Raw genomic sequence first — 13,097 nt, 5'->3', positions numbered from 1 at the left:
TAAAAAGACAAATAACCCAAATTAGAAGTGGGCAGATGATCTGGATAGATAGTTCTTCAAAGATGATATACAACTGGCCAATAAGCTCATGATAAGATGCTCAACATCAGTAGCCATGAGGAAAATGCAAATCAAAACCACAATGAGGTACCACTTTATACCCATTAGGAACACCATAATAAAAAATACAAATAATTAACAATTGTTGCAAGGGTATGGAAAGATTGTAAACGATACAAGTTTGGTGGGAATGTAAAATGATACATCTGCCCTAGAAAACAGTTTGGCAGTTCTTCAAATGGTTGACTATATAGTGATATGATCCAGCAATTTCATTCCTGAATATATACCCAAGAAAAGTAAAAGCATATTCCCTCAGGTCTTGTACATGGTGGTCATAGAAGCATTATTTATAATAGTCCCAAAGTAGAAACAACCCAAATGTCCAGAAACTGATGAATGGATAAAGGAAATGTGGTATATCCATACAATGAAATAAAAAAACTTCCAATAAGAAGTAATAAAGTGCTGATGCATACTATGACATGGATGAATCTTGAAACCATTATGGTAAGTGACAGAAGCCAACTATAAAGGCCCACACATTATATGAGTCCATTTATATGAAATGTCCAGAATAGGTCACCTATAGAGATAGGAAATATATTTGTAGTTGCCTAGGGCTGGGATGATAGGAGGTATTACGGACTAAAAGTTCATCCCCCCCATTCATATGTTGAAACTTTGATTCCTAATGTAACTATATTTGGAGATGGGGCTGGCAAGGGGGTGATAAAGGCTAAGTAATGTCATAAGGGTGAGACCTTAATCTGACAGTTGGTGCCCTTATATAAAGAGAAAGACACTAGAGCTCACTTTCTCTTCATCTCTCTCTCTCTCCCTTTCTCCCTCCCTCTACCTCTCTTTTTCTAGCTCTCTCTCCCCTTTTCTCATCTCTCCTTCTCCTCCCCCTCCTTCCCTCTCTCTCTCCATTTCTCCATCTTTCCCCTTTCCCTCTCTCCTCCGCCTCCCCCTCCTCTGCCTCCTTCCCTCCTCCTACTCCCCACTCCATCCTCCACTTCTTTTCCTTCTCCTCCTTTCCCTTCTTCCCCTTCTTCTCTTTCTTCTTCTACTTCTTCTCTCCCTCTCTCCTTATGAAGACACAGCAAGAAAGCACTTATCTGCTAGCCAGAAAGAGAGCTCTCACCAGAAACCCAACTTGATCTTGAAATTCTCAGTCTCCAGAATTCTGATAAAATAAATTTCTGTTGTCTGGACCACCCAGTATTATATTTTTTAGATATTTGATCTGTACATGTAGAGGAGCCTGAGCAGCCTGAACAGACAAAAACAGGTGATTGTGACTTTGTAACTAAGGTATCTGTATAGAGGGCTACTTTTGGGGTAATACATTTTTTTTTCGGCTTAGTACACTTTTTATTTATTTTCATTTTTTTCTCTTAAGGGAACACTTTTTTTTAAAATGATTTTTTTTTTAAGATTTCATTTATTTACTTGACAGACAGAGATCGCAAGTAGGCAGAGAGGCAGGCAGAGAGAGAAGGGAAAGCAGGCTCCCCACTGAGCAGAGAGCCCGATGCAGGGCTCGATCCCAGGACCCTGGGATCATGACCTGAGCCGAAGGCAGCGGCTTTAACCCACTGAGCCACCCAGGTGCCCCAAGGGAACACATTTTTTAAATTATATTCAGTCAGTCACTGTATAGTTCACCATTAGTCCTTGATGTAGTGTTCGGTGATTCATTAGTTGTGTACAACACCCAGTGCTCATCACAACATGTGCCCTCCTCAATACTCATCACCCGGCTACCCCATTCCCCCCTCTTCTGAAACCCTCAGTTCGTTTCCTGGAGTCCATAGTCTCTCATGGTTTCTCTCCATCTCTGATTTTTCCTTCTTCAGTTTTCCCTCCCTCCCCCTATGGTCCTCTGTGCTATTGCTTATGTTCCACATATGAGTGAAACCATATGATAATTGTCTTTCTCTGTTTGACTTAATTCACATAGCATAATCCCTTCCAGTTCCATCCATTTTGATGCAAATGGTGGGTATTCATCTTTCCTGATGGCTGAGTAATATTCCGTTGTATATATGGACCACAATTTCTTTATCCATTCATCTGTTGAAGGACATCTCAGCTCCTTCCGCAGTTTGACTATTGTGGACATTCCCGCTCTGAACATTGGAGTGCATATGGCCCTTCTCTTCACTATGTCTGTATCTTTGGGGTAAATCCCTAGTAGTGCAATTGCTGGGTAGTAGGGTAGTTCTATTCTTAACATCTTGAGAAACCTCCCTACTGTTTTCCATAGTTACTGTACCAGCTTGCATCCCCACCAACAGTGTAAAAGGGTTCCTCTTTCTCCACATCCTCGCCATTACTTGATGTTTCCTATCTTATTTATTTTAGGCATTCTGACTGATGTAAGGTGACATCTCACTCACCTGAGATGGTTCTGATTTGAATTTTTTTGATGGCTAGTGATGTTAAACATTTTTTCATGTGTCTGTTAGCCATTTGTATGTCTTCTTTGAAGAAGTGTCTGCTCATTTCTTCTGCCCATTTTTGACTTGGTAATGTGTTTTTTGGGTGTTGAGTTTGAGAAGTTCTTTATAGATCTTGGATACCAGCCCTTTGTAGTGTCATTTGCAAATATCGTCTTTCATTATGTAGGTTGCCTCTTTGTTTTGTTGATGGTTTCCTTTGCTTTGCAGAAGGTTTTTCTCTTGATGAAGTCCGAAAAGTTCATTTTCACTTTTGTTTCCCTTCCCTTTGGAGATGTGTCTTGAAAGAAGTTGTTGTGGCCTATGCTGACCACAACATAGGCAGTATGTTCTGCCTATGTTCTTCTCTAGGATTTTGATGGATTCCTGTCTCACACTGAAGTCTTTCATCCATTTAGAGTTATCTTTGTGGATGGTATAAGAGAATAGTCGAGTTTCATTCTTCTACATGTGGCTATCCAGTTTTCCCAGCACCATTTGTTGAAAAGACTGTCTTATTTCCATTGGAGACTCTTTCCTGCTTTGTTGAATATAAGTTGACCATAGAGTTGAAGGTCCATTTCTGGGCACTCTATCCTGTTCCATTGATCTATGTGTCTGGTTTTGTGTGACCACCATGCTGTCTTGATTATTACAGCTGTGTAATATATCTTGAAGTCAGGCAACGTGATGACCTAGCTTTGGTTTTCTTTGTCAACATTTCCTTGGTGATTCAGACTTTTTTCTGGTTCCAGACAAATTTTAGGATTGTTCGATCCAGCTCTGTGAAAAAAGGTCAATGGTATTTTGATAGAGATTGCATTGAATGTGTAGATTGCTCTGAGAAGCACAGACATTTTAATAATGTTTATTCTTCCAATCCATGAGCATGGAATGCTTTTCCGTTTCCTTTTGCCTTCTTCAATTTCTTTCACAAGTGTTCTGTAGTTTCTAGAGTACAGATCCTTTACCTCCTTGGTTAGGTTTGTTCCTAGGTATCTTGTGATTTTGGTGCAATTATAAATGGGATCAATTCCTTAATTGCTGTTTCTTCAGTCACTCTGTTAGTGTATAGAAATGCAACTGATATCTGTGCACTGATTTTGTATCCTGCCACATTGCTGAATTGCTGTATGAATTCTAGCAATTTGGGGGTGGAGTCTTTTGGGTTTTCCACATAAAGTATCATGTCATCTGCAGAGAGAGAGTGTGTGACTTCTTCTTTGCCAATTTGAATGCATTTTATTTCTTTTTGTTGTTTGATTGCTGAGGCTAGGACTTCTAGTACTATGTTAAACAATAATGGTGAGATGGGCATTCCTCTCATGTTCCTGACCTTAAAGGAAAAGCTCTCAGTTTTTCCCCATTGAGAATGATATTTGCTGTGGGCTTTTCATAGATGGCTCTTATGATGTTGAGGTATATTTCCTCTATGCCTATATCTAAAGAGTTTTAATCAGGAATGCATGCTGTATTTTGTCAAATTTTTTTTTCTGCATCAATTGAGAAGACCACGTGGTTCTTGTCTCTTCTTTCATTGATTTGTTCTATCACATTGATGGATTTGTGAATATTGAACCACCCTTGCAACCCAGGGATAAATCCCACCTGGTCTTGGTATATAATCCTTTTTTTAAAAAAATTTTTTATTTATTTTCAGCGTAACAGTATTCATTGTTTTTTCACCACACCAAGTGCTCCATGCAATCTGTGCCCTTCCTAATACCCACCACCTGGTTCCCCCAACCTCGCACCCCCCGCCCCTTCAAAACCCTCAGGTTGTTTTTCAGAGTCCATAGTCTCTCATGGTTCAATCCTTTTGATGTACTCTTGGATCCTATTAGCTAGGATCCTGTTGAGAATTTTAGCAACCATATTCATCAGGGATATTGGTCTGTAATTCCCTTTTTGATTGGGTCTTTGTCTGCTTTTGGGATCAGAGTAATGCTGGCCTCATAGAAAAAATTTGGAAGTTTTCCTTCAGTTTCTATTTTTTGAAACTGTTTCTATTTTTTGAACTGTTTCTATTTTTAGATATTACTTCTTCTTCTTTGAATGTTTTGTAGAATTCTCCAGGGAATCCGTCAGGTCCTGGACTCTTATTTTGGGGGAGGTTTTTGATCACTGCTTCAATCTCGTTACCAGATATTGGTCTATTCAAGTTGTCAATTTCTTCCTGTTTCAGTCTGGGAAGTTTATAGGTTTCCAGGAATGCATCCATTTCCTCTAGGTTGCTTAATGTATTGGCATACTGCTGTTGATAATAATTTCTGGTGATTGTTTCTATTCCCTTGGTGTTAGTCATGATCTCTCCCCTTTCATTCATGATTTTATTAATTTGGATCCTTTCTATTTTCTTTTGAATAAGTCTGGCCAGTGGTTTATTGATCTTATTAATTCTTTCAAAGAAGCAGCTTCTAGTTTCATTGATGTGTTCTGCTGTATTTCTGGTTTCTACTTCATTGATCTCTACTCTAATCTTAATTATTTTCTTGTGTATGGGTTAGGCTTAATTTGTTGTTATTCCCCAGTTCTTTAAGGTGTAAAGAGAGTTTGTGTATTTAGGATTTTCCCCTTTTTTGAATGAGGCTTGGATGGCTATGTATCTCCCCCTTAGGACCACCTTTGGAGCATCCCATAATTTTTGGACCAATGTGTTTTCTTTCTCATTGGTTTCCATGAATTGTTTAAGTTCTTCTTTGATTTCCTGGTTGACCCAAACATTCTTTTTTTTTTTTTTTAAATTATTTATTTGTCAGAGAGAGAGAGCGAGCAAGCACAGGCAGACAGAGTGGCAGGCAGAGACAGAGGGAGAAGCAGGCTCCCCACCGAGCAAGGAGCCCGATGTGGGGAGCCGCTCAACCAACTGAGCCACCCAGGTGTCCCAGACCCAAAAATTCTTGAGCAGGATGGTCTTTAGCTTCCAAGTGTTTGAATTTCTTCCAAACTTTTTCTTGTGATTGAGTTTCAGTTTGAAAGCATTGTGGTCTGAGAATATGCAAGGGATAATCTCAATCTTTTAGTATCAGTTGAGCCCTGATTTGTGATCCAGTATGTGTCTATTCTGGAGAACGTGCCACATGCATTCGAGAAGAATGAGTATTCTATTACTTTAGGGTGGAATGTTCTGTATATATCTATGAGGGCCATCTGCTCCAGTGTGTCATTCAAAGCTCTTGTTTCTTTATTGATTTTCTGCTTCGATGATCTATCTGTTGCTGAGAGTGGAGTGTTAAGGTCTCCTACAGTTAACATATTATTATTATCAATATGTCTCTTTATTTTGGTTAACAGTTGGCTTGTAGTTGGCTGCTCCCATGTTGGGGGCATAGATATTTACAATTGTTAGGTCTTCTTGTTGTATAGACCATTTAGAATGATATAATGTCCTTCTGTATCTCTGACTACAGTCTTTAGCTTAAAATCTCGTTTGTCTGATATGAGAATTACTACTCAGCTTTCTTTTGAAGTCAATTGGTATGAAAGATGGCTCTCCCTCCCTTCACTTTCAGTCTGGATGTATCTTTACGTTCAAAAACGAGTCTCTTATAGACAGCATATGGATGGGTCCTGTCTTTTCATCCAATCTGCAACCCTGTGCCATTTCATGGGAGCATTTAGGCCATTCATGTTGAGAATGCTTATTGAAAGATATGATTTTATTGTCATCATGTTGCCTGTGAGGCCCTTGTTTCTATAGATTGTCTCCATAAATTTCTGATCTGTATCACTCTTGATGTCTTTCCCCTTTTTTAGAACTCCCCTAATATTTCTTGCAGGGCCAGCAAGTGGTCACATATTCTTTCAGTTTTTGCTGGTCTTGGAAGCTCTTTATGTCTCCATCCATTCTAAATGGCAGCCTTGTCAGGTGAAGTATTCTTGGCTGCATGTTCATCTTTTTAAGCACCTTGAATATGTCTTGCCAGCTCTTTCCGGCTTGCCAGGTTTCTGTGGACAGATCTGATGTTATTCTGATGTTCTTCCCTCTGTACATAAGGATTCTCTTCCCCCTAACTGCCCTTAAGATGGTTTCCCTGGTTAAAAAAAAAAAAAAAAAGATGGTTTCCCTGGTTTTAAGATTTGTGAATTTCACTATAACATGCGTGGGCATCGGTCTGCTCTCCTCGATCTTGGGAAGTGTTCTCTCTGCCTCTAGGACACAAATGCTCATTTCATTTCCCGGATCAGGGAAGTTCTCAGCTAGGATTTGGTCAAATATATCTTCTAGTCCTCTCTTTACGTCCACCCCCTTAGGGATCCCAATAATTCCCACATCGGAATGTTTCGTGGTATCATTTATTTCTCTAATTCTGTTTTCATGGATTCTAAGCTATTTGTTGCAAGCCTTCTCCTGATTCTTCTTTTCTATCAGTTTGTCTTCTAAGTGACTAATTCGTTATTCTGCCTCATTTACCCTAGCTGTTAGAGTATTTAGATTAGATTGGATCTCATTGATAGTATTTTTAAGTTCTGCCAGATCAGCTCTCACTTCTGCCTTTAGAATCTATATTGCCATTAATGGTTTTCTCCAACCTTGCTATTGTCTGCATAACTGTTACCCTGAAGTCTATACCCAACATTTTGTTTATATCCATATCCATTATTTCTGTGGCAGGGGTCACAGTCTGAATTTTTCCTGTGTTGGGAGTTCATCCTCTTAGTTATTCTGTTGAGGAGTGGTTGAGGGAATGCACAGAATCCAGATTATTGACCACAACTGAATTATGATGCACCCATTTTATAGGGACTTTAGGGTTCTCAGCCTCTTGATCTTTCAGTCTGTCTTCTGGGGGAGGAGCCTGCTGTGCTGGTACCCAGGTAACCCTGTTTGGGCAGAGTTGCTCTTCCCCCTGTGGGCGGGAGATGGGCTCAGTGAAACCTGGTTTTTGGGGGGCTTTTGTTCTCAGGGGTCTCTCCCTGGAGGTTTCCATGTATCTTCCAAGACTCAGAGCAGGGGTGACTGTAACCAAGCTTCTATCGCAGAACAGAGAGATCACAGTCTGTTCTTCAGTGAGCCCTCTAGGCCACACTGCCTCTGTTTTGTCTGTCCTGCTCAAAACCTCAGTGTCCTACAATGTGTGCCCCACAGCAGTACTCCCAGTCCTCACTTCCAGGTTCAGGCAAGTCTCTAGCCTTTATGCTTCTAAAACCACCAGCCACCCCCAGTTTGTATGCACACCCCTTCAGCTCCAGGTTTCCACTTGGGGGATTCCCTAAAGTCCTTTACCCACCACTACTGGTCTGAAAGCCTGTGCCCAGTCCTCAGTGCAGGAGACTTTTGCGCTTCAGCACAAGAACATATCATACATGGCAGGACATTCTCTTTATCACTTAGGGAACCTCTAGGAACTTAGGGTCTGTGGTTAGCTCAGAGAGCTTACACTGGTGGAGAGAGGTAGATGAGTTGTGTTGGTGGGACCCGTGGGGTCCAGGAGAGAAGTGTGGGATTCTCTGGTGGCAGGTATCCTGAGCTATGGGTGTTGGAATTCCAATCCCAGCATCTTCCAGCTAACCCTAAGGAGAAACAGGGAGCCCTCTGGGTCAGAACTTTGCTCAGAGATGATAACAGGAGTGGGGGATACTTCTCTTTCATGAAGCTTCTCCATCCTCAAGTTCTTCACAGTCATGGCCCAAATGGAGGCTCTGTCACTCCTCACCTCCCTTCCAACTCTGAGCAACTGCAGCACAAGGGCTAAAGCAGGAGGAGAGGTGCAGTATGTTCAGGACTTGGAACAGCATGTGGGGGGAGGCAGGCTCCATGGGTATTTCCCAGAAATCAGAGATTCTTAAGCCATGAGTTCTAGCCCTTAACCTAGGACCTACCTCAGACATTCCCAGAAATCTTCATGCCACTGAGATTAAAATCAGACAGAGGGTAAGGTGGAGAGGGGAGTGTCCTACTACATTAGAGAAGGCTGTCTTATTCCTGGACTTCTTTGCCCCTTCTCCCTCTCCCACCCTCCATGAATAGCTGGGATCAGGAAAATCCCTGAGCCCCCCTCTTTGTATGTTTTAGATCTGGCTAACCACACCCCAACTTGCTTCTGAATGATCCCCTAGTCTCTACTTCTGCCCAAGGATTCACCTGAAGTTAATAGCCCTGGGAACTTCAACCCTGCACCTGGAGTGGGTTATTTTCTGGTCCTCCTCCCCACTCTCCTCCCCGAAACACCAAACTAGAAATCTAGATTGGGATGTGAAATCTCCTGATTTAAATGTTGGCCCCATTGTGTAAATACAAGCGCACACACACATATGCACACAGTGCTTAGGCCAGAGACAGCAAACTTCACTGTGTGTTTTGAATTTTACTGTGTATGTGTGTTTATTTAAACAATCATTCTTGGGGTGCCTGGGTGGCTCAGTGGGTTAAAGCCTCTGCCTTCAGCTCGGGTCATGGTCCCAGGGTCCTGGGATCAAGCCCTGCATCGGGCTCTCTGCTCGGCAGGGAGCCTGCTTCCCTCCTTTCTCTCCCTGCCTCTCTGCCTACTTGTGATCTCTGTCTGCCAAATAAATAAATAAAATATTTTACAGATGTAGTGAAAAGAAGGGCCATCTGTACCCCAATGTTTATAGCAGCAATGGCCACGGTCGCCAAACTGTGGAAAGAACCAAGATGCCCTTCAACGGACGAATGGATAAGGAAGATGTGGTCCATATACACTATGGAGTATTATGCCTCCATCAGAAAGGATGAATACCCAGCTTTTGTAGCAACATGGACGGGACTGGAAGAGATTGTGCTGAGTGAAATAAGTCAAGTAGACAGAGTCCATTATCATATGGTTTCACTTATTTGTAGAGCATAACAAATAAGATGGAGGACATAGGGAGATGGAGAGGAGAAGGGAGTTGAGGGAAACTGGAAGGGGAGGTGAACTATGAGAGACTAAGACTCTGAAAAACAATCTGAGGGTTTTGAAGGGGCGGGCTGTGGGAGGTTGGTGGAGCCAGGTGGTGGGTATTAAGGAGGGCACGTATTGCATGGAACACTGGGTGTGGTGCAAAAACAATGAATTCTGTTATGCTGAAAAGAAATTTAAAAAAATAAATAAATAAAATCTTTTTAAAAAAATAAATAAATAAACAATTATTCTTCTTGTAGTAAAAACCATTTAAAATAAACACTGATGTATTTTAATTACTCCATAGATGAGGGATAAATGGATAACATTCATCATATGAATTTAATGTTTTTTAAAAGATTTATTTATTTTAGAGGGGCTAGGGAGGGGCAGTGGGAAAGTGAAAGAGAAACTCAATCAGACTCCCTGCTGAGTGCAGAGCCCAATGTGGGTCTCCATCTCACAACCCAGAGATCAGACCTGAGTCAAAACCAAGAGTTGTACACTTAACTGACTGCGCCACCCAGACACCCCAACTTTAATCTTTTTAGGATTATAAAAGCAATACACACACTAAAAATAAAATTAAACATTACCTAAAGGAGGAGATAAGAGATTTACTAGAACATAGCAAGTTGAGAGGAGACAGAGCCCAGCAATACTTGCCTTAATGTAAGAAATTAGCTTCCAAAGATTTGCAAACAAATCTCCCAGGCCCAACCCTACCATATACCTAATATTCGTATGCAATTACAGATTTTGTAGCACATGTAATAGAGCTTTGAAGAAGGAAAGACCCAACACAGGTAAGCAGTATAAACAGGACCCTATCATAACAACTATTTACTGAGTGCCAATTATGCATGTGCTGGGGACTCAGGCCTTCAACTCAGACCCTAGTTTCTGCTCTTTGAAGTGCCATTGATGGGAAACATAGCAAGAATCCTTCGCTTCATCAAGAGAAGTCCCTATGCCCATCCCCATGTTGCTCCCATCTTGAGGAGACAGGTAGTATTAATCAGATGTTACCTCAGTGAAGCCTCTCAGACTTGGTCCTGGTGAAGTCCTTTCTCCACTGCCAGGATTATGCACTCCGTGTTGTTAATGGTCCTGAGTCCATCTCCTTCATGACACCAAGCTACCCCAGGACAAGGGCTGCTTGCTCATTTCTGTAACTTTATGGAGGAGCTAGCACATGAGATGGCATGGTGCTTTCCTTGACTGACACTACTAGTGAAAATGCTCCAGACTTGAATGATATAGGAGAGCTGAGGTTTAGAGTCACCCCTTTGACCCAGATACATCATGAACATGATCCCATGGGATCCTCAACACAATGTTGTGAGGTAGCCATCATCATTCCTGTATGATACATGAAGAAACTGAAGATCAGAAGAGGTAGACCTGTCCAAGCTCACATAGCTAGGAAGAGATAGACCTGGACATTCTGTTAGAAGCTGAGAGAGGGGTTGCTCTACATTCCTTTCCTTTACTCCTATTATACCTAAGTACAATTCTAGATGCAGCAAACCTGATAAAAGAAGGCAAAATTTGGGGATAGTGTGCTACATGCATGGGGCTAATGGTGGAAGGATGGTTACGCAAGGGTGGGCATTAAGCCTCCTCCAACCTCAAAAAGACTAGTCTGGGCTTCTCCCAGGAACACAGGCAGTTATGGGAAGGAAAAAGAAGTCCCTCACAGCTTGGACTCTGCTCTGGGAATAGATTATGTAGTGCTTTGGGAAGCCTCCCTCTGGCTTCTACAAGTTTTACCAATAAAAGTGCATTTATTTAGGAAGCTCTCTCCAATGCCCAAGCAAAAGAGCCACATTCAGTTCTCAATGTGAACTTTATGAGATGCACAAGTGAAACTTTACCACTTTTCTCTGTTGAAGGATCTGACAAAGGATCTGGGGACCCCACAATAGAAGGGGTTAGAGAAGGGAAAGGGGCAGATGGCAAACCTTGGGCCTTTTGTTCCTGCCTAGAAATGTCACAACAGACAGGACTCCTGGTCCTTTGCTTTGGCTCTGGGCCCACCAGCTCTAGCTTTACTCCATAAAGACTGTCCTTTCACAGGATCACATACCCCAGAGTTCACATAGCATTCCCAGGTACAAATTTTCTGGTCTTTCTGCCAGAATCCAGCCTTCCTTTTGATCCCCTATGGAGGTTAGGTACTCCCCACAAACTGTGTTCCTCACAGGTTTGCCTGACCTCTGGTTCCACTCCTCTGGGAGGAGGCAGTTGTTACTCTTGGAATGATTAATCCCATCATTCCTTAGGCCCGTGAAGGGATCTGGTTAGCAGCTGCCAAAGGTCTCCTACATCTGGAAGCAGCTGGGCCAGTAAAGGATAGCTCCTACCATGCAAAAACCCTCCCTCCAGCTGGGGCTCTGTCTTTGGGGCCTCAAAAAACAGGGTTAAGCCTTCTTTTGGGGGAAGGCTCTTTGAAGGCTCTACTGTTCTAATTCTTCCAGCCGGGATTTCCCTGATTCAGTCATAAATCAACAGCCCTAGAGGAGCAGGAAGAAGATTTACTTAGAGATGCTCAGGCTCCTTGAGGACTGGACCAAAGTTAGAACCGAAGTTTGGGTTGAAACTGAAGCCAGGGATATTGGCAGGGGCAGCTGCCCTGCTGCATCTATTGGTGATGGCCTAGGTTGGAGCTGATGGTAAATGCCACATTGCAGAGAAACATAGGGCTTCTCATCACTGTGGGCCAGCTGGTGGATGAGCAGGTGGGAACTCCGGGTGAAGCTCTTGCCACACTCACTGCAAGTGTAAGGCTTCTGGCTTGTGTGAGTATGTTGGTGCTGAAGCAGCTCTGAACTGTCTACAAAACTCTTGCTGCAACTGGAGCATTTATAGGGCATCTGGCCTGTGTGCGAGCTCTGGAGCTGTGGTATAAGCTTTTGCCACATTCTGAGGAGGCATAGGGTTGTTCACCCAAGTGGATGCACTGGTGCTCAATGATTTGGGTGTGCTCACCAAAGCCACGACAATGCTTAGTCATTTATGAGTATGCTGGTGCCATAGGCAGTACGAGCTATTGGTGAACTGCTTGCCACATTCACTGCAATTACAAGGAGTCTCCCCAGTGTGTGAATGCTGATGCTTGAGCATATAAAAGCTGTGCCCAAAGCTGGCACCACACCAGGCACAGCAGTAAGGGCTGCACATCCCTGTGTGAGTGCTGGACCTACAACAAATTAGAGCTAAGGCTGAAGCTCTTACTGCAGTCCCCATAGCAGTAGGGCTTCTTGTCCCTGTGTGTGAGCTGGTGCTGGATTAGAATGGAGCTAATGCTGAAAGTCTTATCACACTCAGCATGTATGGGGCTATTCACTGATGTGCTCTGTTGGTGTTTAACCAGGTTGAAGCTGCAGCCAAAAGCCTCCCTGTACTCCAGGAGCTCATGGAACTTGTAGGGCTGGAGGCCTGAGTGGGAAACCACGGTGTTGCACAAGGTTGGAGCTGAGGCTGAAGCAATGGCCAGACTCAGGGCAGAGATATAGTCTCTGACCAGTGTGTACCTGGTAGCGCTTAACTAGATCTGAGCCACGCTGGAAACTTTTGTCACACTCCGAACAACAGTAGGGATTCTTACCTGCATGGCTGCTTTTGATGTGTAGGAGAGAAGGTTAGGTTTCAAAGCTGATGGCCAAAAAAGAATTCTTGAAACATGTCTGGTGCAAAAAGGTAGTTTTATTTAAAGCGCATGGACATGACCTGTGAGCAGAAAGAG

Source organism: Martes martes (genome assembly GCF_963455335.1).
Source record: "Martes martes genome assembly, chromosome: 18".
NCBI classification, from domain to species: domain Eukaryota; kingdom Metazoa; phylum Chordata; class Mammalia; order Carnivora; family Mustelidae; genus Martes; species Martes martes.
The sequence above is the reverse complement of the archived record's forward strand: the minus strand, read 5'-3'. Positions refer to the sequence as shown.